Genomic DNA, 6,000 nt, shown 5'->3' with positions numbered 1-6,000 from the left:
AAACAACCCCAACCAGCTCCTATTTCTCCTTGGGCCCTGTACACTGTTGTTCTTATTCTTCTCTTGTAAGAACCCTACCAAAAAAACAAACAAACAAACAAACAGAAAAAACCCTTAAAAAACCTTAAAAACCAAAGAAACCTCACGAAAAAAACCTGAGAAATAGGGTAAAAATTACAAAGTACCAGGGAGATTAAAAGTTCTCCTGATGAATTTTGCCAGAGCTGTTATTGTCCTGGAGAATGGTTTGGAATTCATTTCCTCTGATAGACTGTGAGATAAAGAGGGGTTTACAAATTAGCATTCATCCATATTTCTGTTGGCAAAAGCTCTGTCCCTAATCCATCCCAGCAGCTCTATGCTGCCACGTCCATTGGCACTGCAGCAGGAGCTCCTGGAGAAGATGGAAAATCAGTGTTACAAATTACTGTGGCAAAATCCTGCTGCTGGGGAACTCAGTCCCGTGGCTGCAGAGGTTGGGATGAGCTGGGCTTTATCCCAGGCTTCCCCTTGACTGGGAGCCAGCCCTTCTCAAAGCCCTTCCTGTGTTTTAGGGCTCTGTATCCTCCCACAAAGCATTTAAGGCAATGATCCCCCCTTTTAAACTATTTTAAACTATTAGCTTTATTATGATTTATTATTAACTACTACTGATTTATTATTAACTACTACTGATTTTTTGTTAACTCCCACTGATTTACTGTTAACCATTTTTAAACAGAATTCTCTGTGCAGCCCCTTCCCGAAAGCTGATTGTGCTGGGATGGGAGATGCCAGTTCAAAGAAGGATCAGGGAGAGGCTGCTCCTTGGGAAGCTCAAATCATTTGTCCAGAAGGAGTAAAACCAATCCAGCTCTGGACAATCCTGCAGGGATCAGAGGCACTTCCATGGCCCTGACCTCTGAAACCTGGCACAGCAAGAGGGGGTGACCCAGGAGCTGCTGTTGGACACAAACCCACCCCAAAGCCCCTTTTTGGGGCAGGGGGAGCTCTGGGGAAGGGCTGGTGCTGTGCAGGGTTGGTCCAGATGTGCTGGCAGCTGGCAGGGAGGGGTGTGAGGTGTGGAGGTTTCCCAGATGTGCAGCTGGTTTGGAGGATGCTGCTGGCTGGATCCCTGTGCAGATTTTTCCTCGGTTGCCAGCTGGCAGCACCTTTGTTTACTCTGCTTGGGAAAAGGAAAACAAATCCTCCGAGCAGCGCCTGTTGTGGGAATAGCCAGGCCTTTTGGGAAAAAGCTGGAATTTGGTGATTCTCTTGTAGCCATTGGCCTGATATTTATATATATGATATAAAATATATTGTGAGGAAAGGCTGGGAGAGCTGGGGGTGCTCACCTGGAGAGGAAAAGTTCCAGGGGAAGCTCAGAGACCCTGGCAGGGCCTGAAGGGGCTCCAGGAGAGCTGGAGAGGGACTGGGGACAAGGGATGGAGGGACAGGACACAGGGAATGGCTCCCACTGCCAGAGGGCAGGTGTAGGAATGTGCCTCCTGTTGATGGAGTAAACAAGTCACCCTTTCTCTCCTTAAAATGGAAAAAAACCCAGAAGTTTCTCTCCTCAATTTGGTTAAAAGACACCTCATAGGACCTTGGGGACTTCACCTCAAATTTATGATAGCCAATTGGAAAGGAGCCAAAAAGTCCCACCTGAGCAATTCCCTAGAAAAAGAAGAGATCAAAAGAAGTAAATGCTTTTGTGAAGTGTTTTAGCAGGAGCAAGAACCTCTTACCCTGGCCCGGTTTTTCTCAGTAAAGAGCTTTTTTCTTTTGCCTTTTATTAAAACTTTTTTGTTTCCAACACTGTCACAGGAGCCATCCTGCTTCTTTATGCCACCTGAGGTAGCTGAGCTATCAAGGGAATAATACTTGTCTCTGAGGGCTTGTAAGACCTGGATTGAAGAGAAAAAGCATTAGGCAGGGATGGAGGGATATTGGGAAGGAAATGTTCCCTGGGAGGGTGTGAGGCCCTGGCACAGGGTGCCCAGAGCAGCTGTGGCTGCCCCTGGATCCCTGGCAGTGCCCAAGGCCAGGCTGGATGAGCTTGGGATGAGCCTGGGACAGTGGAAGGTGTCCCTGCCATGACAGGGGGTGGGATGGGATGAGATTTAAGGTCCCTTCCAACCTAAATCTGTGAGTCTATGATTTAGCTCCACACCACAACACTCCTTGGAACAGGATTCTAGAATTATATTTGTATAGAATTACATATTATATTTTTAATGTAATATATAAAATACTATATATTTTCTTCCCCATGCTTGGCACTACCTTTTGGATTTTATTTCCTCCCACCATCCTTTTCCCTGTGTATCCCTGGCCAGGGAAGTCACCCTATTTTAGCACCCAGAGGTGCCCATTCCCTCTCAGTGGGATACTGGGAACCAAAGAAGCTTGGAGCAGCCACCGAGCAGACCCTGCTGTAAGCACCATCCTTCTCTTCCCACAGTGGGTGCCAGGCTGTGTGTGGGACGAGTTCCCAGGCCTCTTTTTGTCCTGGGTAAGACATTTTTTCCTTATTAAGAGTGACCTCATCTCAGTTGTTCTGTGAGCAGGGCCAAGGCTGGTCACGTTCCTGGTGACGTCCGGGTCCTTCCTCCCCTGACGGGCTGCCAGGAGCAAGGGCTGCAGGCAGATGACTGTGACCAGGCCTGGATTAATTTCTATTTATATCCCACATCCAGCACTGGGCTAGCGTGGAAATTCAGTTGCGTTGAATAAAACAAGAGACTTAAAAATAGCCCAGGTTACCGGATCTGAGCTCCCTGCTCTGGAACAGCTCATTCAAAAGCTTTACATTTCCAGATAAGCACCTTACTGCTCAAACAGCTGCTTCCACTTGGCAGTCTGGGAAATGAGGGTTATTTACAGGGTGGAAAAGCAAACCAGTCCGGTTTTGTGCAGCTTGTGATCTTTAGTGGGAATTCCCAGTTTAACAATGGAGCCAGGGGAAAAGGCTGAAGGAAAACATGGGACAACAGCTTGGAAAGGGATCTGGGGGTCCTGGTCATCAGCCAGCTGGATCTGAGTCAGCAGTGCCCTGGAGCCAGGAGGGACATCCCTGTCCTGGGGACATCAGGGACGGCATCACTGCTCAGGCCTGGGAGGGATTGTCCTGCTCTGGGCTGGGGCAGCCTCACCCCGAGTGCTGGGGGAGTTTTGGGCACCACAACATAAAAGAAGATCTAAAGCTGTGAGAGAGTGTCCAAAGGAGAGACACGGGGATGGGGAAGGGCCTGGAGGGGCCCGTGAGGAGCAGCTGAGGGCATTGGGATTGTTCAGCTGGAGCAGGCTGAGGGCAGAGCTCCCCGGGGGCTGCAGCTCCTCCCGAGGGGCAGCTCCCATCTCTGCTCTGGGACAGGGACAGGAGCCAGGGAACGGCTGGGGCTGGGCCAGGACAGGTCAGGCTGGAGAGCAGGAAAGGTTCTTCCCCCAGAGGGTGCTGGCACTGCCCAGGCTCCCCAGGGAATGGGCACAGCCCCGAGGCTGCCAGAGCTCCAGGAGCGTTGGGCCAGCGCTGCCAGGGATGCCCAGGTGGGGTTGGTGGGGGTCTGGGCAGGGCCAGGGGTGGCACTGGGTGATCCTTGGGGTCCATTCCAGCTCAGGATTTCCCATGCTCAGCTCTGTACCAGCACCTGCCCGCCCTGCATCAACCACGAGGCACTTTGCACACACCAAGGACAAAGCCATCCTTTAGAAGGTTTTTTCCCTCAGGCCTTGGCTCTGAGGGGTGGATGACTGGAACAATGTGTGTCCCCGGGCATTGGTGACACTTCCCTGGGTGCTGTCAGTGACTCGTGCACCTGCTGTAAAAGAGAGAGTTATTTATGAGCTGCAGTCGCTGCTCAAACAGGGCAGGACACAGTGAGGGGTGAGGCACTGGGGCTTCAGTGCAGGCTGGGTTTATCTGTGTTACAGCTCCTTATCAGTAGGAAATGGGTGATAAAGGCATCCCTGCGTGTGTGCAGCTCGGGAGGGATCAGTGACAGCCTTATCGCTGCGCAGGGAGCAGCCCTGACTCTGCCCCGAGGTGTCACACGGATCACGATGTGCTGATAAAGCTGCTCAAAGTCCTTCCCTGACTGAGCTCCAGGGCTTGGCTGGAGGAGCTGGGTTTGCAGAAAATCGTGGAATCATCTTGAAATCATAGAGTGCCCCATCCCCGCAAGTGCCCAAGGCCGTGTCTGGGCAACGTGGTGTAGTGGAAGGTGTCCCTGCCTATGGCAGGGGGTGGGATGAGATGGTTTTTAAGGTCATTTGCAACCCCCCAAAAAGGTATAATACAAAAAGAGGATGTCTTTTTGTTAGGTACAACTGCTGGGATGGACTCCAGGCATGGAAAAGCTTTTGGCCTGAGGGGTCTGCCACGTCTCCAGGCCTTCAGGAGATGACTCTGATGGGTCCCCTGGTCCTGCTTGGGCTGATCACATTCCCATTTCCACCGCCCTGAGCCCTTGAGACTAACAGGAGACAGGACCCTGTTCCCTGGTGCTAGTGACAAGCCCAGGGAGCTGTGGGGAGCGTGGGCAGCCCTGCTCCCAGCCCAGGCAGGGCTGCATGAGCCCCCAGTGCCCTGTCAGCAAGAAGAGCTCCCTGCCTGAGAGGACTCACCACGTGTGAGTCACCCAAGTGACAAAACCAGTCCCCTCCTCCCAGCTGTGGGCACAGCCAGGACACAGAGTGCCAGACATAGTTTGTGCTCACAGAGGAAGTTGGTGATGAAAGCAGGAGCTCGGGCCTGGCCCACAGTGAGCTGCAGGATTTTTGACCATCTCTGCTTTTCAACAGCAGCTTTCCAGTCATTTCTGGGTGTTTGAGTGGGTTCTGCTTGATATGGCAGCACTTGGGGATGGGGAAAAACCCAAAATAGGAAGGGCAGACATGAAGTTTCTCAAAAGTTGCAACAGATGCAGAACAATAAAGATGAATGGGTGAACAAGTTTGTCAGGTTAAAATCAGGGTTAAGAACTCCAGTGGAGTTCATGCTGGATGAGTGATCCTGCCCCTCAGCATGTTAGACAAGTCACATTCATGCCTAGAGCTAAATGTACCAACAGGAGAGTTATTTATGAACATGATTAGCATAATTGATCTGCTGATGGATAGAGCTGCCACTGTCAGGTATCAGAGCACAGAGAATCACAGAGGTGTGATTTATATCTGAGATCATGAATTGTTGGTGTATCCACCTTTCAGGTGTCTCCTGTGCAAACATCCAGACATTTCTGGCTTGTGTCAAAGTGGTGGGGGAGTAGAGAGTCTGAGCCAGCACTCACAGCCAAATAAAAAAGTCTATCAAGTCTCTTGGGATGGCTCCAAATCTCAGCAAAATTAGGAAAATATTGTGGGTGATGAAGCAGACTGGCAGGATCATCCTGACCATCCCTTCTGCTTGCAAAACTGCCTGTCTGTGTGGAAAAGAGGGGAGAGACACAAGGTTTCTGTGGCTTTGTGGGGTTTCAGGGGACAGATTTAGTACAGGTCCCTCCCTGGCCTATGAGAGACGCCTGGAGGAAGTCAGGATTCAAGGCAGGTTCGATTTGTTTGGTGCAGGCTGGTGGGATGAGATGGGATATTGGTGCCAGAGGGGGATGACAGGGACCAGGGATGGAGCTGAAATACACACAGGGAAATAGGAATTTGCTCCTGTGGGGGGATGAAGTCCCCACCCTGCCCAGGGGTGGGGCAGGAGCCTCCTCCAGACATCCCTGTGCAGGCAGGGGAGGGTAGAGGGCAGGTCGGGAGGGGTCTGCAGAGCTCCTCAGGGGATGTGATCCCCAGAGATTGCTGCTTTGGGAGACAGGATGTCTCTGCTGGGCTCAGCACTGAATTCACACAATTCCTTTAAGAGCTTAAAGGCTGAGTGAGAGGAAAATTCTGGGCCGCAGGACTGCAGAGCTGGCTCAGAGGCAGCATGAATTAATGATGGCTTTGTGCACAATCTTGCCAAGAGGTTACCATGGGGCACATGTGGGAGTGCAACCCTTTGGCTGCATCTTCAAAAAC

Source organism: Anomalospiza imberbis, chromosome 21 (genome assembly GCF_031753505.1).
Source record: "Anomalospiza imberbis isolate Cuckoo-Finch-1a 21T00152 chromosome 21, ASM3175350v1, whole genome shotgun sequence".
Classification (NCBI taxonomy): domain Eukaryota; kingdom Metazoa; phylum Chordata; class Aves; order Passeriformes; family Viduidae; genus Anomalospiza; species Anomalospiza imberbis.
The sequence above is the reverse complement of the archived record's forward strand: the minus strand, read 5'-3'. Positions refer to the sequence as shown.